Source organism: Lagopus leucura, unplaced genomic scaffold (genome assembly GCF_019238085.1).
Source record: "Lagopus leucura isolate 7727_CA_CO unplaced genomic scaffold, USGS_WTPT01 Super-Scaffold_100057, whole genome shotgun sequence".
NCBI lineage: Eukaryota > Metazoa > Chordata > Aves > Galliformes > Phasianidae > Lagopus > Lagopus leucura.
The window spans coordinates 427,347-447,939 of record NW_024962303.1 but is presented as its reverse complement, the minus strand read 5'-3'; the positions used below and the strand labels follow the sequence as shown (position 1 = coordinate 447,939).

The following is a 20,593-nucleotide window of genomic DNA, read 5'->3' as shown; positions in this document are numbered from 1 at the left end:
CTTTCAATTGACATTCATTATGAGTAGCATAATTACTGAAAGAAGGGCAACAAAAAGTAAACAAGTGTTCGTGTAAGTCTTGAAAATGAAAGAGAAAGTACAGGCACGGCAACGTTTGCAAATGGAGACCTTCCCTAAGTTCGACTACTTATGGTTATGCAGATGCCTAAAGTCCTATTTTTGAACTCCAGTCCTTTTCATCCCTCTTTATAAATCTTCCTCATCTCCTCAGCCTGTTTTCCTTAGCTCTCTAACTCTGATCATCACCATCCTCATTACTTCTCAAAGCTGCTCTTTCCTCCTTCAGTCACTCCACGCGCACCTCACTCATGTTTGTAAGGCTGTTGATCAGGAATCTGTCTGCATTTCAGACTGTGAAACTGTTGTGCTGACAGCTGCCAACACAAACGTTTGCAGGAGAAAAGTGTTCCCCGTGTGTTGTGGTGAATTTGGGCCTTTGACTGAGAGGATGATTCTGGAGAGCAATGACCGTGTTTGCTCCACTGTTTCCCACGCTGCATGCAGTGCTTTTCTTTATGGTGTAGTTGCAGCAATATTAGATTAGTATCTGTGGCAAAACCAGCAAGCATTACTCACTTCTACTGATTGCCTCATTGCCAAAGACCGTAACAAGAATATTAGTTACATGCAAAGTAGCTCATCTGTATTCAAGAGAAAATCGTGAGTCCATTTTCTCCTTGGTGACAAACTGTGAGGAGCACAAAAGGAGCCTGAAGGAGACTGAGATGGAGAGGTGACCCCAACATCACCAGCGTGTCCCAACAGCTGTGCTCAGGCTGTGCTGAGGACCCAGCTGCCCACACAGCAGTTGCCTCACCGAGCAGAACTCCACCAGAAATTCCAGTCCTCCATAAAATGTGCAGCGCAAGCAGCACGCCCAGAGCACCCAGCGAGCCGAGCCCCAGCGACTGCAGGACCGCCTTCACCTCTGGGTTAGCTGCAGTGAAGCAAGCAGAATTCCACCGGAGAGATACGAGGGAGACAGGTCTGAAAGAGCATTGCTTATCTCTGTTATTGGAGGAAAAACAATAAAGACTCAGAGCTCAAGCTATCTCCCACTGAGCTGATCAGCAACGTCCAGCCTCGCTTATCGGTGGCAGCAAAACAACCACTTGGTGTGAAGAGCCTTTCTGCGAGCTTCATTTCAACAGAGCACAGCACAGGAGCTTCTTGCTTTGCTGTGTTGTCTGATGCTGCACTGAATGCTGCCTGTGCTTCCCTACAAACGCTGTTAAGCTGCAGCCATCCACACACTGCAGCTATGTGATGATCTTCCCAGACCAGCAGTGCTGTGTTGGCAGAGGTCCCCACTGTATCATCAAACCATGCATTGGCTGCTGCAGCTCATTGGACTCGTTGTGTGCTGTTTTATTTTGCAATGTGTTGATACGGCTGTGTGCACAGCTCTTGTCTGGCATGATGGAAATAGAGTAAGGATACCCCTAAATCCTGCAGATGGTTGTTGTGGAGGCGTATGATCAGCTTAACATTCATTAAGGCTCACAGTGAGGAGGCAGTTCTGAAAGAAGCCGAGGAAACAGAAGCTCTCCTCTGCTCTGATTGTTTACACCCATGTGCGTTGCATGCGTACTGTTTGCATATTGAACAGCTGTGTCTGTTAATATGGCATTAATAAGGGATGTATAGCTAGACAGCATTCCAGCTGGAGGCTCTTCCTCTTTGCAAGGTGATGCAATCAGGTGCTCTGCCTGAGGAGCACTGTGCCAGGAGGCTATGGGAGACTGTGGGAGACCAAGGGAGAATATCAGAGACTGTCAGAGACTATAGAGACTATGGGAGGTTTTGGAGCTGGAATGAAAAATCCCAGGAAAATCTTCAGGGGCTTTGGCAGAGTTTCATTCATTATGCAGAGGTATATCAAATTTGGAACTGATTGTGCATAGTGAGAAAGCAGTGCTACAGTGATAGAGACACTTTGCCTGCACTTTGTCACTTTTGTATTCTTTTAACTAGTGAAACAATGTGATTTTTCAGCACTTATGGACAATGAAGTCGCCCTCACCATCGTCAGCTCCTCTGGGTGTTTTTTTAGAGTACAGGTGTCCTTTTTCATCTGCCTGAAGCTTACGCTGTCAAAAATAGCAGTAGCACAGAACACCTGTCCCAACAGCAGCTCGGAGTACAAATATTATCAGTTAAAGAGATTTGTTGCTTTTTTTTTTTCCTGCAGATTGGAGGAGAAGTTGTGCAATGGGCTGGAGATCTTCTGTTAAGGAGCAGAGCAGGTGACAGCGGTATCCTGTTATGGCCTTTATCTCTGAGCAGGGGGACTCACAGCCCTGAGAGGCAAAGCCTCATCAAGGCTGTGATGTCTGCTCTGGGTGAAGATGAAAGCGGCTCAGTAAGATGGAGGCTGCAAAGCTCAGCTTGAGTTTCCTCGTTACAGTGCAGGGAGGAAGAAGCACAAAGATAGGAAGATCACACGCACACTCATACAGAAATGCCCGCTTACACGTGCTAAGTTTGATGCTTATACCAAATATTACGGTGTCCAAACAGATCCCAATAACATTATTCTTGTTTTTATTAATGCAGAAAAGGTGGCTTTTCATGTTCACAGAAGGGAAATCTACTGCCACCATCATTTTTGCAGACTGCTTTAGTGCAGATGTTTTCTGTACATCCGATACCACATCACGGCACAGGAACTCACTTGCGGTACTTTATTTTCCTCTTCCAAGCAATCTCTTCAAAGAATTTGTTTTCACGCTGAGGAGACACCTGGTGATGTTAGAAGGCTTTGATGGGACCCCATGCCATGCTATTTTTGAACGTGTTGGATCTCCAGCAGACAGCAGAGTAAACAGCCCTCAGATTTGAAAGGAGTGGAGTTGAGAAATGCTTTACAACTGTGCACTTTTTCCTACTGCACTTTTGTGTGAAACTCCCCAGTTCTGAAAGCAGTTCAAGACACACTGAAATCTTACACACTAATGCTAAGGGCACGTGTACTGGCCTGAATTTAAGATCACAGAAATATGGAAATGTTTGCTGGAGAGGAATTCTGTTGGACGTTTAGTCCAACCTCCCACCCAGTGAAGGACTTCCACCAATGTTCAGTTGGGTTTTGTGCTGCTGAATCTTTAAAATCCCTATGGATGGAGAGTCTCCAACTGGCTTCACTGACCTGTTCCAGTCCTACACCACCTTATCATGGGATCATCAGATTGCTCAGGTTGGAAAAGACCTTCGAGACCATCCACTCCAACCTCAACCTAACCATACTACTCAACCCACCACTAAGCCTTCCTACCGATCTTTATATTCCTGATGTTCAGTTGGGTCTCCCAAGCCACAGTTAGTGTTTGTTGCACACATTTCTGCCTCCTGGCCCCACACGTGGTGTCTCAGTGTCCTCTGTCTGCATGAGGCCCAGCAGAAGTTGCAGTAAAGCTGAATGAAAGGCCTCACTGAGTAGAAAGCTGTAATGGTTTCCCTCATTCTCCTGCAGGCCAACGTGTGGTTTTCTCTATTTGAGACAAAAGCGTGCTATTGGTTCATGGGCAGCATGGAATCTGCTGCAATCCCCAGGTGATTAAGTAAAATACTCTGAGATACTGGTTCACATCCTCAGTAATTCAAAACAGTGACAACAACACCACAAATAAACCCAAACCAACCAACAAACCCAAACTTACAAACCAACAAAGCCGCAGCTCACTGCGGTCTGACCGGAACATTCACACCCCAACAGCGTTGGGATATGGGCTCAGCCAGAGCCCTGGGGAGTGGTGGGAACAGCTTTGGGACACAGGGGAACTGCGGCTCTGCTCTGTGACACCATGGCCTTTTCCTTCATAACCCCAGTTTGCTTGGCTGCAGTGATGTGGAGGAGGTCACGTTCCCCATGCCCTGTTTCTAACTCCATCATTCAGCTGAGGGTGAAGAGTTTCCAGGAATTTGACCATCCTGTCCAATCAAACACAACTCTGCTCTTCTGGAATTTAACAGCTCCTTAGAATTTTAATAGCCCTTTACAGTGCAGATCATTTCAGGGCTTGGTGTTGCATTTCCTGGGGATGACAATGCAGTTGCCCTACAGGAAGAGCTGTGCAGAGCCAGCAGTGCGTTTACTTCCCCTTCTTCAAGGCTTGCATCACAGAGAAATACAGTTCCTGACAGTTATGTTGCAATGTTTTATTCTTTGGTAATGCTCACATAAACTAAGACCCAAACCGTTTCCCAGCTTCACGCAGCAATAATGAAATCCATGGTGCTGAGTGTTCTCATGGGCCCCTTTAAGGGCTCTTCGTGGTCTCCTGGGGTTTTTAATATTTTCCAAAGCCTGTGCTGCTCTCGCTTCCCTATGATGAGTGTGCTTGCCACACTCAGCAGGAAAATTATTTCAGTCTCAGCACTGCTTGGGCTGTCTGGAGACCAATGACCTTATTTCTAGGTTATTTTCTCCTACTTCTTCCCAAGCGAATATCCCCCATTTGTGAAGGACGTGATCTCCCCTGCCGTGTCCTGCTTACTCCATCTCATTTGACAGAGGCCTGGAGACGATGCTGTATTTAACCCAAATTTAACCCTGTGTCATGTATGCACTGCCACTTCCCTGAAATTCAACTGCTTTCAATGGGTGGAGATGGATGGTGATTCCCAGTACAAAAAGTTGACACCAAAATTAACGAGAGCATCAGAAATTCTCCAACTTGCATCCTGTGTAATCTGCTGGGGATAATAACTACACACAATGTAACAAATAGAAGTCTCCATGGAAGTCCTTTCTGAGGAGAGTTATTTGGATGAGCTTCTTTTTCACCTTAATTAGCAGAACTGTGCCTGGTTCATTTCAATATTTATTGGGAATTGTTATTAACTGAGGGCAGTATCTGTTCAACTACCACAGCACAGGGGTAAGGAGCAGCCTCACTGCTGGTTTCCATCCTGCAGACAGTGCTAGTGGACATTCCACTGAAGATATTGCACAGATCATTGCTTTCATAACCACGTTGCTCACCACGTTTTAATCACTGAGATCAGCAAGAAAGGAGGGGCTGGAAAGTGCTGTGCAGGGCAAAGAGCTGGGCAGGAAAGAACAAGAGGCAGGAGTGGGAAAGAGGTGATGAGCAGCTCCGAAGAAGGAGGAATTGGGAAATGCTTGCTAAAACGCAAAATTCAGTGCTGCTTGAGAACATTCTACCATTTACATGCACACACTGATCCTCTGCAAAGCATGCAGCCATCGGGCAGCAATGGGCTGAGAGTGGTTTTGGAACTCTGCTTATGTGAGGAAGCACCGAGCCCATCACTGTCACCTTGAGTCCATGAAGAACAGAGGAAGAACCATTTGCAGACAGAAAATGGATTAAGGGAAATAAATGATTTGCAACACCTGAAAACAAAAGTTTGGCACCAGAGGACCTGCAGTGAACTCAGCAGCAACACAGGCGTGTGTGTCTGTTCATGTGCAATGAATGCATGATGGACCCATGGGTGACCCCAGAAAATAGAGAGAGAGCAGAAAGGAGCTGGTACAGGAAGGCACTCAGAAGGGTGTTGGTTTTAAGCCTGAAAAGGAAAGGGCTTCCCAGGGCACGGCTGCCCACGCAGGGCAGAGGCAGCAAAGCAGTGCCAGGTGAGCTCACTGCCTTCTCCTCACTGAGCTGAACCTTTTCCTTGCCACTGTGTGTGTAAAGAGGCACACCGAGAGCCCAGCACGCCTTATCAGCCCCTGCCTTCTGGCAAACACCAAATTGCATTCTGACTTTGGGGTTCCAACCCATCCTGGCCCCAAGCCCAGCAGGGTGGGGTGCGGGTGCTGACACCCAAATGCAGGAGGTGTTTCCCCCCAGCAGCACAACGCTCTGCTGTCAGCTTTCAGACACCTCTGCAGAGCCCGAGTGCTGCCAGAGGAGCACCAGAGACACATTGCTTTTCCCAGCTTCTTCACAATAGCTTCAAACAGAAGACAAAAAATGAACACGGAAACGCACGATGCAAAACAAAACATTCAGTCCCCTCGGGGCTTTAAGGCAGTGAAATCAAAGGGAAATGAGATCTCGGGGTATTTGGGGATGTGGCTGTTGGGCAGAGGCCAGGGAGGAGCTTGGCAGATGGGTGCACAGCGGGTAGGGCAGGAGCAGCTCTGTCGGTGCCAAGCAGCAAAGCCCAGGGACATCTTTCCAGCCATCCTTATTCATTGCCCTTCAGAAAGAACAGTAAGATATGGAATGGGGGCAGATTTCAGAAGTAGAATTGAGCCGGAAGGTGAACAAGAGAGAAGGACAGCATGCTGCCATGCGCGTGTCCCTTTTAGCCCCCACTTGTGCCCCAGCTTTTGCACAACACACTCTTTCTGCAGCCGTGTCGACCCTGCAGTGTGGCACTGAGCAATGTATCAAGCAAGGACAAGGGGAAATATTTTTAAGTTGAAGGAGGGAAGATTGAGGTTGGATGTCAGGGGGAAGTTCTTTGCTATGAGAGCGGTGAGGTGCTGGAACAGCTGCCCAGAGAGGCTGTGATGCCCCGTCCATCCCTGGAGGTGTTCAAGGCCAGGTTGGATGGGGCCCTGGGCAGCCTGGGCTGCTGTGAAATGTGGAGGTTGGTGGCCCTGCGTGTGGCAGGGGGCTGGAGCTTCCTGATCCTTGAGGTCCCTTCCAGCCCGGGCCGTTCTGTGATTCTGTGAGCAATACTTCTCCAGGAAGAAGAGCTGCAGCGTTCACTGCCCTCTGCAGAGCTGGGATGGAGCAACACCTATTTTGGCAGCCTTTGCAGTCTCCTCGTATCAGATAAACGAGAGATGATGAAAAAAATACGGTTCATTAAAAAAAAAATAAAAACCCACAGATAGTAATCTGAGAAAATTAAACACGTGCAATCTCTAAATGCGGCTTAATTGCCTTAAGTAACAATCAACCCTAAGGCAAAGAGCTCAATCTGAAGGCTCCATCTGGCGGCGAAGAGCAGCAAGTTCACTTCGGGGCTGCAAACAGGAGCTGCTCACACTCGTGCGCAAGCTCGCCGCCCAGCCCTGAGCGCCCTGCCTGCCTTCCCAACGAGCTCCCCGCTCCCAAACTGCATCACGGCCCCCTGAAGTCCTTCCCCAGCGCTGGGTGAGGAGCCGGGCCGTGCTGCCTTCAGCTTTCTGCTGGGCAGCCCGGAGGAAGAGCAGCAGCTGCCGCCTCATCGCCAGCACCTCGCTGCCGTGCGTCATCTTTCTTCTGCTTCTTCGTTTTCCTTGGCTATGATTCTATGATTCTAACGTAAAGTAAGGCTGGTTTGCACCATGCCCGGTCATCCCCTCCTTCCTCCCATACCCAGCAGGAAAGGGAGCACAGAGCCATCAGCTGCCTTGCAGGAGACGTACAGAGCTCTGCTGCTTGGGGTAATCACGCTGCTCTAGATGTATTCATCACTCTGCTCCATGCCTTTCTATGTGTTTCCCTGCCCTGTTTACAGCACTAAGTGGCAAACGAATGCACTGTGATGTAGCATTAGGTTTAAAGCAGTGCTTTCCTGTTGCTGTTCCCCATGAGTTGGTCCTTAATGTCCTTCATAGGAAATATTTACTTTGAGGACTTTGGTTCTGAGCACGGCAAGTGATCAAAACCAGACAGCTCAGTTTTTCCTGGAAAAAGAAAGGGGGAACAACAACAACAACAACAAAAATTTCACTTTCCAAATTAACACAAATCAGCTTGAAGATCAGCTTGTCCCAACAAATGAACGCGATGTTCTTTCTCAGTCACGGGCCTTTCTTGTGGGAGCTGCAGAGAAAACACTTTTCGGCTAACCTCGTGGCATGGCAGCATTTCTCCTCCTCTGTATTTCCTCCCTACAGACACGCCAAGCAGAACTCACGCTGCTCTCCATCAGCTGCCCTTCAGACGGGTCACCTTGCTGATCCTACAGCTCTGCCCTGCTGATTCCCCGCCTGCTGCTCCCTGCGTGAGGCTTCCTGCTATTCCTCAAAGCTGCACGAAGCCTTCTGAGGGATCCTCGTGCTGTCTGAAATACAGCTTGCCATTTAATTCTGAGGTTTTGTCCATAAAGCAGCAGGGTGTAATTATAACCCTCCGACCATCCCGACTTGAAAGAGCCGTGATCTCTCCCTTGTTCTCCATGAGCTGTAACTCAATGCAAAGCCCTCTGTCGGTTCCCATTTTCCAGTTCTTTCATTCATTCCTGCTGAGTAATTAAAAATGGCTCATAAATAAACACCGGGGATGATTTCCGAAATGTTCTGTATTTATTTGCAGGGCTGGTTCTTCTGTCATTGGCCCACTTAAGTGATTTTGAAGGGTTGTATACGGGTTCCTTTTACAGCGTATTTGAAGTTTGTAATCCTGCTTAAATACACAAAAATAGGAAGGATTAACAAACTGCCACGCTGAGGCCAAAAGAAGACAGAACTAAAAGCAATCAAGGAGTGGCCTATCGGATACATGAAATAAATTGAGGGAAAAGTGGAAAACTGTCAACAAAAATAATACGTTACGAATCCTCAAGCCTTTGTGTTTATGCTAGAGGAAGCCTAAAATAATCTGTGGTTTCTGGTGCTTGATTTAGTTTTCCACAAGCCTAATTAACACCAGATTAAGCTTGCTGCCACTATAGTTTATTACCGAGATTGACAAATACTGGCTGTTTATTTGTTTTCTACAAGAAATGACTGGAGGCAATAACAGTATGACACAGCTAATAAGTTTGAAAACAATGCTGTAATATTCATTTCCATAAACTTCATCTTTAGGAAAAACCCCGTGACTTTCCATATGTTCTGCGGTCCTTTTGAAGGAAAAAGTCCCACTGATTGGAAGTCCCATTGATTGGAAGTCCCACTGACTGGCTGGCCCATTGGCTGGAAGGCCGTTGATGGGATGTCCCACTGATTTAGGATACATCCCTGGATGTGCCCAAGGCCAGGCTGGGGAGACCCTGGACAACCTGATCTGTTAGGATGCAACCAGCCCACAGCAGGGCTTGGGGCTGGGAGGGATTTGAGATCCCTTCCAACCAAACCATTCTATGATTCTGGGATTCTATGATGCTATGAAATGAATACATCTGTGAATAAAACCAGGGCAGGCACAGGGAGGTGAGCAGGTCAGATGAACACTCACTTCACAGCAGATCAAGGCCAGCCCCGCTGCTGGGATTTCCCTCTGCAGTCCTCACCTCTCCCCAAAACCAAGGCTGAAAGGCACAGCAGAGCCCCAGCTATTTCTGGAAAGCATGAAGGGATCAGCCAGTGCCAACGCCTGATGAGAAGGGGCAAATGTCAGGATTGAGTGGCTTTCTGCTGTTTGCATTTAAATCACTGCTGAAGCAGCTCACTCGGGTACGACACGGGCTGTGAGGACACCCACACTGGGACACGGCTCACATCTGTCTCTCCAGCCATGCAATTCGGAGGTGACACCTCTATGCACTCTACCCAGAGCTGCAGCCCTACCCCAGGTGAACCTGGGAGCAGCTGTCGCCATGCAGCAGCTCATCGTGCCCCACACTGATGCTAATTTTGCTGAGAAGCAGAGTGGACAGGTCCAGGCCGTGGAGCCATTTGGATTTAATAATTCACTTCCATTCCTTCTTAGCCCAGATTTCTCAACCAACTGTGCTAGGATTTATCATTTGTGAACTGTAATTTAATTACTGCGGGGTAACCCAACCCCGAGGAGGGGGTGATATCCTGCATATGGCTGCAGAATAGGGGCTGGGGCTGCAGCACGGGGGAGAGCCCAGTGCCCTCCGTGGGATGTGATTTCCTTCAGCAAGGATAGGGAAAAGTGAAGGATGGACACATGGGTCAACACCTGAGAGCAATGGGACAAGTTTTGCTGGCTGGCATTGCCCCTTCTGGCTCTGACTGAGCCCAGAAAATAACATCCCAGCCAAAAGTGCCATTTTCTAGTTGAAAAATTGTGCTTTCATTGTGGGGAGCAATCTGGGCTCAGGATTCAAACCATAGGGAGACTTCTTTTTCCTCCTCCCTTTGTATTTTGCATTCAACATCTGATGTTCCTCACATTTATCATAGCAGTCAGCCTCAGAAATGGCGTGGCAATGAAATGCAGCAGGTAATTAAGCTCTTTACCTCATCACTGTGGACGTTACCTTGGTTTGGTTGGCTCTTCCTTTGTTCAAAGAGAAGAGCAGCCATGACTCACGTGCAGCATCGTGTAGATGTGGCGTATGGGGACACAGCATTGTGGGCATGGTGGGATGGACGGATGGTTGGACTTGGTGAGCTTCCTGCAGCTCCTGAGCCGCTGGCAGGCCTTGCAGGGACCAATCCTGATTTTGCAAGGAGCAACGGGACCCAGGAAGAACAGAGTCACCCCTCTATCACCTGTGGAGCAGCACCCGTGCACCCACTGTGGAGCATCTGCTTGATTCAGAACTGACCAGCACCAAAGTTCAGCCCTTTTGCTCTCTCCCTCATTGCACACTGGGTGTTTTGCATTAAGGGAAAGGCAAGAAGGGCTGCAGCAGCTTGCAGCTTGTTGCGAGGCCCTGCAGCAGCCGTGAAAATCCTCTTTCCTTCTCGCAGCCTCTATCCACTTGTTCCCCATCAGCCATGGTACTGAGCGATCCGCGTGCTTTCAGCTTTCTGCTTTAATTGCCATGGAAATCTGATAATTTCATTCTACAGCAGAGCTGAGGAAAACTCAGGAAGAGCTCCGATTACTGAAAACTGGAAAAAATTAATCTTGATTAAAGCACTTCCCGCCTGAAAATAAGGACCTCCTGAACCCCGCAGAGCTGATTGCTCAGGAGCTGCTCTTGGGGCAGCGTCTGACTGCACTCGTGCTGTGTTTGTCCTGCAGCAGTGTGCAGGGTGCAACCACCACAAGGCAGAAAGGAGAAAACCCCCAGAGGTGGAACCGAGTGGGATGTCAGCAAGAACTCCCAAGGCAAAGAGCCAAAATACGCGTGTTACCTTCCCAAGCCAGAAAGGTTGCACAAATGCCCATCGGCTGTCAGCGCCCATAGAACTTCTCCAGCAAAAAGAAAAAAGAGGGTTTGATCACCAAAGGTGTTTTGCCAGCTCAAAATGTTATTTGTTATACTATTTCTATTCTTTTTCTCTATTTTAACTTTCCATCCCCCCCCCCCCCCACGCAACAAGGCTCTCCCATGCTGCAGGGCCCAAACAGCCCACCCCATGCAGCCCCATTCCCAGAGCACAGCTTTGCCCTCACCCCCCCCATCCCCACTCACTCAGCCCCACAGATGCTTGCAATTATCCGCAGATGCAGAATGTGAACGCAGGTTTGGTGGTTACAATTTGTACCCCTCAAAATTGTCCTTTTGAAGAGTTGTCTCCGAATTTCTCCAGGCTTTCAACACTGTATTTATTCAGCAATTGACTCCAGCAGAAGAGAGCGAATGTTACCTTCGCATTGAATCCCCTTCAGCAAGGGAGATCTATGGCACAATTATGCAGAAACAGGCCGGATTTGCTCAGAGGAAGGCACATGCAGGGCAGGAGCAGCCTGGTTTTCCTTCAAGGCTGTGATATTTGGCTTTTATTTCGTTTGATAGCAGCTTCCAGCTCCTGCGTGACGTGGATGAAACCCCAGCAGGCACCGACACAGAGCTCAGCAATGCAGCCCTGCCAGCACTGCTCACGTTCTGCAGAAAATCACTGCAAAAGGGGAGGCTTAGGGCAAGGAGCCGTGTGTGCAGGTTGGGAAACACTACGAGCTCCTAGCAGCCAGCCATACAGCTGTGCTCAAGCAACTGAGTGCGATTCTGTTTGCAGTTTGACTTGGTTGCAATTAAATAGATGTCAAAGAGGCAATAAAGCCCAGCGCTGCCATCCTGATAGGGGCTTTGGGTACTTGAAGCTCACTGTTAAATGAAGAGATGGAACTAGAAGGCAGCAGAACACCACAGGGCTGAGATGTGCACAACATCAGGTTTCGCAGTTTCCTTGCCCCAGGGGAAGCTCAGCAGCACAACTCCACATTTCCCTTGTGCAACACTTCACTGCGTAACTCCCAAGTGGCTCCGTGGATGCGTATTCGTGCCCTTGTCTGCACTGACACATTAAGGTCCACGTTAAGAAAAGACACCAAAGTGCAAAAGCTTCCAAATCATCTCTGCAGCACCGAGTCTTCCTGTATGAAGCTGCGGGCCTAAGGGTGGGATTTTTAGTATCCTGTGGAGCAAAGAGAGGCTATGAGGGGAGGAGATCAGCCTGCATGGGAAAGCTGAGAACTTCTGCTCTCCTGGGCAGGATCCTGAGGCTTTCTCTGATCACCTCCTCCAACATTTCCCCCAGATATTAGAATCATGGAATCATTAACGCTGAAAAAGACCTCTAAGGCTATCATGCCCAACCACTGACCCCACCACAGAAGATCCCACGAGGCACAAACGAGTCCATCCCCTTTCCCATCCATCACACCACTCACAGCCCATGCTATGATCCCCAAGGGTGTCTCGAGGTGACCTTCCCATGGGCAGCCCCTCCTCTCCCCTCAGATCCCCCATCCTGGGAGTTCCATCAGTCCCACATCTCTACAGGACACCCCCAAGGGGCCGCAGCCACTTCCCCTGGACCTCATTACTCCATTGACAGCAGTCAATATCTCCCCACATAGGAATGTATTTACTTACAGGCACATAAGTAATTCATTTATGAAATTGAATTATCTGACTAGGGAGATTGTGTGTTTTGATTGTGTAGCTGTACTTCTGAAACCGACTTAGGACTGATAAAAGCCAGATGGAAAGCGGAAACCGTCCATTTCATGACTCTTTAAACGTTTAAGTTGGTTAACCCTTGTACTGCACGAGTTTTGATGTCGGGCCAGAGTGTGGAAGCAATTTGTTGGTGAGTTCTCAGGCTGCAAAGGGGCTGCTAGCGCTCAGCGGGTTGGGTGCCGAAGGGAAACGAGTGGTTGGCCTCCAGCTACGGAGACTTGGTGGAGAAAACACTGCAAAGCAAGAGGTGTCACCGCAAGGATTGCTGCAGCTAAGGAACTTCTAAAGGAAGAGGCAAAATCCCAACGAACAGGAGAGCTGCTGAGCCGTGCCGGCTCTCTGCACCGTGCTTCCCTTCTTATTCTTGGAGTTTGCTCTTCCCCAGGGCCACACGGTGCTAAATTTCCATTACTTCTCCAATTACCCAAACCTGTCCAAAATACACACCGGTGGTATTACAGACCAGCATCACGTTCCCTTAATAACTGAGGCAGAACGTGACCCGGCGGCCCGAGCGCGGTGCCCGCGGCACATCTGGGAACATCTGCACTGCATCCCAGCCTGCAGGTGCTGGGCTTTGTGCACTGCCAGAGCTCTTCCTTCCGTGAGAAAGCCCCGAGGTTAAATGGCCCTAAATTGGCTTACGGCCCTGCTGGTGCAGATCGCAAAAGGGAAAGCAGGCCAGAGCAAAATGCTTTACGATCTCAGTTTCCATTTTGTTAATATTTTCCAAGGCGGTTTTCTTGTTTCCCTGCTGCCAAAAACGCGCATCGGGAAGGAGGAACATAACTCACATAGCAGAGATCTGAAATAATCACTGCTGCTCGCTCAGAAGCGCGGTCCTGGTGCCGCCCTGCAGCCCTATGCTCCCCATGCAGATCTGTGCCACCACCACAGAGGTTTTGAGGCCATACTTCCAAAGCTGAGGGCCGTTCCACTCGGAGAGATGTTTTGTGGATCCCAGTAGAGGTGGGTGCTCTGTCCTTACACTCCTCCAATACGCTCCTGTGTCGGGCAAAGAAAGCAGTGAGGATGCAGTGGGGCTGCAGGAGGAAAGCTTTCTTGTGCCTGCAGTTACCCTATGCTAAAAGCAATGAAAGACTGTGATACTCTGAAAGGCCACAAAAGGAAAAACCTTTTTATCAGAGCACGAAGCAAAGGAGTGTAACAACTCAATCAAGAAAAATGAAGAAAATCAGGTAAATTGTGATTTAAATATGCAGAAAAATGTTAATTCTTCAGACTTGCTTGGTGGGGACAGGGATTGCCAAGGAGGGGAGCAGCTCCTCACATCAGCTTTCCTAGCTCTGCCCTACCAAAATTCAGGCAGATTTGGGAAAACAAAACAAAACAAAACCCACCAATCAAAGCTTTGGGTCAGAGAAGCAAAGCTCTCAGTGAACTTCCCCACCATGGGATGGAGGGTAGAATCTGGGCAAATACAGCCTAAAATGGGTGCTTGGATCCCATCCTCTCCTGCAGCTCTCGCTGCTCGCAGAGACACTGAAACACTTCGGGAATTGGATTGGGAACGTATTTTCCCCTGTGACCTTCTCTGAGAATCAGACTGGAGATTTATTTTTCCCCTGTGATTCCCTAACACAGGGTTTACAAAACCTGATCTCACAGTAGCATCCTATTATTTTATTTTTTTGTTCATCAAAAAATGGATTTTTACAAATCATGAACTGTTACAACTGGAGCAAAGCAGACCCACAGACCTAAAGCTTTTTCCTTCCATGGCCTTTCAAAGTACCACGATCTTTCATTTCTTTTAGCCCTGCAAAGGGTAACTGCAGGCAGAGCAAAGCTTTCCTCCTGTAGCCCTACAGATCTACAGCCAACAATTCTTGGGGCACTTTCCACCTCTCCTTCAGGAACATTGATAATTACCCCTGTTTTCCAATATAAACCCAGGACAAAACCCTCACGGGGGTTCAGCAGCTGCCTCAGTGACAGCAGCCACATCCCAGCTCCATGCAAGCGATGCTGAGAATCACGATGTTTCAACTCAAAACTCGCAGAGCTGCTTGCTATGGCGCTTCTGAGGAACAGGAGATCATTACTTTACCAAGGGGGGAAAAGAAAAAAGAAAAAGAAAATTAATTTCCTCCCTTTTGCTCGAGTTTCAGAGGAAATTCCGCATTGTCGCCCCGGGGAGAACCCGCAGAAGAAAACGAGGAGGAGAAACCTTTTGGTGCCGTGATGGGGAGCAACGCGAGCTGCTGCCCAGCTGGACTGGGAGTGAAGCACGGAGCCCGGCCAGGAGAGCGGCTGGGATGGGATACCGGGGCTGCTGCATCCAGAACGCTCCCTTACGCTGCGGGCACAGCCGAGGGGGCTGCAGGAAGCGCTGTTTGCAGGCTCCGGCCTCCAGGCGGCAGGCAGAGGCCGGGCTGCTCCGAGGTGTTATTTACCGATGCGCGTAAATAAAGCGGCACGGATGAACGGCGCTGAGTCCTTCAGAGCGCTGTGCCGGCTTGGCATCCCTTATCCCCGTACATTTCAGTTCGCAGGCGATGCAAACCCACCCACCTGGGTGTTTTTTCCAACCCCGTGCCAGCATTTTTTGGCTACTTCAGCAGTTTCCAGCGGCGCGTTCCTTGTTGCCATCCCACGGTGCCTATCGCACAGCTGGAAGTGCCTCCCGTCCTTCTGAAGAGACCCTGCGCCGACCTGCAGCATCACGCCGAGATGGGAAGATGGCTTTGGATGAACGAGAGAGCAGGGAAACCCCATTGCTGCCCCTTAAAGCGACTTCTGCTGAAATCCTGGTACCGAAGGAAGGAGGTGGGGCTGCCAGGCAGGAGGTGCCCTTGCAAGGCATCGCTGGGACAGAACCAGCTCACCTTCCCAGGATTATTTTCCAAGGAAGCAAATTGCATATGACAAGTATTTGATTAGAGTTCATAGCTGAGAAGGAAAAACAATTAAAAAAAAAATAATCACAGAATAAACATCTGTGCTTGAAGGGCAATCTTCAAGTGTCAGAAACTGGAAATGGAGCAGGATGATTAGCATTGGCATCTTGGTGCCCCACTGCTGAGCTCAGCTGGATGAGACCCCATTCCCTCCCCAGGTCACTGCTGTACTTTTTGGGGATGGCCTTGGGACAGAGCCATTGGCAAAGACAGAGATGGCTCGTCCCTCCAGGGAGATGCAGCGCTGTACCGTTTGTTATTAATAACACCCATCTCTTTCTCAGTGTTGTTTGGGCACTGCGTGCCACGGAGCAGATGGGGTTCATTGGAAGCCCTCCAGATCACAGGGGTCCACGTGCAACTGATAAAGGCCCATTGGGGGGGGGGGGGGGGGCGGCGGAAAAAAGAAGAGGGGGGCAAATCCAAGCAGGACGCCCTATATGTTTTCTAAGTGCTAAACTCAAGGGAAATTACTTCATCAAAACCCGATCCAGACCACAGTAATGAAGACTGTGATGTAGCCAGTGTTCAACCATGTTGACTTTGCAGCACTGGAATTAATCCATCTGCATTGCAGCTCGGTGAAATCACTTCCAGCCCGCAGCAGCTCCGGGGCTGACTTCATCCTCACAGCCCCAGATGCGGAGGCTGGGGGGGGGAGGACAAAAAAAAAATACAATCACATGGTGACACATAGTGACAGCTGCCCATCCTCAGGGCACTGGGTTCCTGTTGGGGACAGTTGGGTTTGGGTGGTTGGGGGCTGGCACGGGCAGCATCGTGGTGCTTGGTGTTGCTGGGCAGGTTGGCAGCTTTGTTCCACCAGGTGAAAAGAAACATCAGTGAAATCCCAGTTTCGGTGGGTTTTCTGCAGCCAAACTTTGGGAACTGCTGGATTCTGACCCTGGGAAAGGCTGTCACAAGCTCTGGGCGTTGGGATGACCAGCACAGGTCACCAAAGACACACAGCCTTCCTGCCATTGCATTGCTTATTGAGACAGCCTGCTCAAAGCACCAAATTCACCAATCCTCAGCTTTCCAAAGGGCTCCCTGCTTTTTATGCCAGCAAAGGCAGTATTTAAATCACATGGAAGGGGAAGAAACCAAACAGGCAACTCACGCAGACCTGCAGGCAATGGGATGCACCTTCAGAAACCATCCTAAAAGAACACAGCTTTGAAGGAGAGCCTGAGCACATCTAAAGGCATTTTCCAGCCCTTGTGCTCTTGCTGGGTTTTTTGCAGTCTTACCTAACCCCAAAATGTAATTTAATTAAGTTTGTTTAATTTTTTAAATTTTTTTTCTTAATGCATGTGGGACTGGTAAACTTAATTAAAAAGAAACATTGTTAAGCAGTCTGATACAGCTATAATTTGATTTAAAGTGCTGGATGATACCAACATTAGGAACGTAAACCGATACATTACAAAAAAAATAAAAGGCTCTAAGTGGAATTTTACAGTTTCTCCTCATTCGTGGCAGGTTTTGGAGATGGGGTGAACTGCAAAGTTCCCTTCCTCCCGTTCATTGCTGCAGAGTGAGGGGTATTCCCTACCCAGCAGAGGACCTCTGGCTCATTGCACTGCATGCAGGTGGGTACCTTCGTTCCTGTAGCCTGGAGTCCCCCATGTGCACAGCAAATCTGAGCCAAAGTTCCCCAGGATTTCAGGGCCCAAGGGGAGATTTGGGTTTGCTCCTGGAGCAACCAGCAGGGTTTCAGAGAGGGAAGAATCCACCCAGCAGGAAGGAAGCAGCTCCCATCCACCCCAGCTGTAACATTGCTGTAGATAAGCAGTGCAATACACCATTACGCAGTGCGCTCAAACTCACCTCTGCTCACGATGCTTTTTGCTGCTGCCTCGCTCAGGTTGTGCCTCACAGCTCATCCAAACACCCACAGCTCCGTGCTCAAAGCCTGCCCAGAGCTCACTGCTGAGCCAGGCCAAGCACCAGGCAGACATTGAGGCTGTAAGGGAGAGAAAGCAGGGCACAGCTCCCCTCCAGCACCACAAACCCCTCCTCAGAGGGGGCTGCAGGCAGGCACTGAGGCTGAGCAGCCCCAGCTCTGTACCAGCAACATACAGAACTATTCTGTGGTTGAACGTGAGAGCTGAAAGTCTCACTCCTGCCTCCACTCCACACCCCCTCCAAAAAAAAAAGGCTTATTTTAGTACTTTTTAAACTAATCTCTTACCTGAGGTGCCCACAGAAACATCCCCATCACTCTGAAGCTGAACACTGGGCAGCACCACTTTTAACTGCTGTGGCCCAGGTAAATCCCATCAGTAATTATGAAGGCAATCACTGTGCTCACCTGTAGCCCACAGCTGCTGTCTCCTTTATACCCCTGCTCTGTGGGGAACAAATGGGTGGAGGAGGTCTCTCACAGCACCATGTGGGCACAGGAGCAGAGCAAACCAAAGACAAATAATTGAACAGATGCTGAAAGCTGGGGCTGCTGCTGTATTCAGTCCTTCTGCTCATTTCTCTGAGTTGTTGCATGTCTTTAATTGCATTTCTCTACCTCAAAATGAGCCCTTTATGGCTGAGAAGCAGAGCAGGCACTCCCTACAGCTGCAGCACCTCCTGTGTGCACAGATCCCCACGGGAGCTCACAGCACTGCAGTGCATTCAGTGTGACCTGTTGGATCGGGCACTGGATAACTGCAGGCTTTGCTTTTTGTCCTGCAGACTGTGCTCGATGTGCCCTTGATTTCAGTGCAAGCAAATGAAGTGCAGTTGTTTTTGGACTCTGCTCTGCTCTGCTTGCACACAGTGGGGCAGACAGCAATCCTACAGTTCTGCATAGAACCCTGCCCAGCTCTCTGCCATCAGCTTTATTTGTCAGTGATAGAGATTAACAGGCCTGATTCCATAAGCTTTTTCCTATGCATTTCCTACTAACATTTCTACTTGCATTTCATTGATACAAGTGACAGGAAAACAAATCACTGCGCTGCCTTTGGATCCCTTTCTCACACTCCTGCTCCTACAGCTGATGCTGCTCCCTGGCACTCAGAGGGTATCACACATCTTACCCTGATCTCCAAACTGCAGCTTCCCAGGCACGAAGCACACCAAGCAGCACATGATGCTGGGGCATGGATCACAGCAGCACACCAAGCACAGCCCGGCTGTGGTTCCCTGCCCTCCTGCAGCACAGAAAGCTTTCCTCATCCCCAGCCATTCGCAGTTTCTCGGGGAGGTCTCAAAGATCCTGAATTAATGTGGAGCAGAAACCAGGGCTGCACGCATTGCTTTGCGCTGACATTGAGCTCCGGTGTGATTTTCACCAGCCCTGCTGTATGTGGGAGAGCCTGAAGTCTGTGGGATGTGGGATGCAGGACGAGGGTGAGAAAGGGGACAGTCGTTGTGCATCATGCCAAAGCTCATACCAGTGCTATGGCTGAAGCTGAGTCCTGGCCAGCACTGGCAGGGCAGGGAGTGGGTGCAGGCTGATGCTGTGCACCCAGGGCTGTTTGAGCTCCTGGGGCCATCATGCCCATAATCACAGTCTCGGGAGTATTTCAGAGCTCTTCTGCATGCAGACAGCCTTCCCAGGGATATTACCTCTTTGTTCCTACTTTCTAAACTGTGTCTTAGCTTAAAAAATCCATCAATGGAGGCGAAGGAGCTCAGACCAAAGCACTGCACAGAGCACTGGAACCAGCATTCCCCTCTAGCCTCCCTATTCCATGCTGAGGGTTTTTTCACCGAGGGTCCAAAGCTCTCTGTGCAGATCTCTGCACCCTGCAATGCTTGCTGGACCCTGCAGCTCCCAACAGCCATCCTGCCTTGTTTTCCCATTACCCAAAGACTGAGTGGGTTTTTACAGAGCAAATCCCCTGCTAACGTTGCAGGGCTGTGGATTTATGGCCGCGGAAGGCGCTGAGCCACCAGGCCAGATGGTTATTTGCTAATTTTGAAGGTTTGGAGTGGTTTTTGGATCTCGGCAGAACTGTCCCCGTTTGCAAACAAAAGGAACCCGCAAGTTGAACTGCTTCGTCTCTTAAATCCCTGCGTGTTTTCCTTCTTTCCTTATTGAAAAAGACCGCTGGATATTTTGCCATGTAATTTACAGTGTGCATTCTACGACCCCGTGCAGCCAGAAGGACGTTTGGGATGCAGAGATAAGACAGATTTCCCTGCTCTCTGACCTGCAGCCCCCATGAAGCCCCATGCCCAGTTGGCTTTGCACCGCTTTCCTTTCTGATGGCAGCACCAGCAGCAGCAGCACACCATGGCACCACCCCTGCAGCCCTCCCTGCGCTGAGCTGTGCGCAGCTCCACAGCCGCCATTGGGTGGCAAATCCATCACGTTTATTTATTACTTCCAAATTAAAACCAGAGGATAATATCCCTCATCCCTAAGGGGAAACGTGAAAAAGCAGAATTTCACCCAGCTCTGCATGGAGAGTTCACGTGGTTTCAATTTCAAATACAAAGAATATATATAGCTTGGTTCGGGGCTGACATCACTCTCCTTCGGAAATGTCTTGTAATTCATTCTCCTTTTATTCTGAAGCTATTCTCTTACATATCTGCTGACAGATATTTGTATTGGCAGCTCCCATGGAATATTAAGATCGTATCTTTTCTGATTCATTCCAATAATCACTTCCTAACCAAAGTGCAAGCTCACGGTTCACCAGCACTTTGGTGCCTAGAAGTGAAAGCTTCCTCGTGCCTTTTCTGACTTGTTGTCCTCCTCCCAAACACACTCCCCTCTCTGAGCTGCTCCTCTTCCCTCTGATATTTGCTATCACATCAACAATTGCTGCAATATCCGAATGGAGAACATCAACAAAGTGCTCTGGCACAGCAGCTTCAGGAGGAGTGTGTCCCTCCCTGCCGGGCTCAGCTGAAGCCCTGGGCTCACACTTACCTTCGGACCCACAGAAGTCTCCAATCTGTCCTCAAAGGTTTTCCACTCCAGCCACACAGTTCACTTTGCTCTTCCCAAATCCTCT

General features: G+C 49.3%; 1 long non-coding RNA gene across 1 annotated transcript; it reads right to left on the bottom strand.

The window, feature by feature from the left end:
- Positions 1–12,515: 12,515 nt before the first annotated feature.
- LOC122188268 lies at positions 12,516–17,908 on the bottom strand. The gene is made up of 3 exons (XR_006181538.1): positions 17,818–17,908; positions 17,454–17,589; positions 12,516–13,707 (listed from the first exon to the last, which is right to left on the bottom strand). It is a non-coding gene; the product is annotated as an uncharacterized LOC122188268 (long non-coding RNA).
- Positions 17,909–20,593: the final 2,685 nt, after the last annotated feature.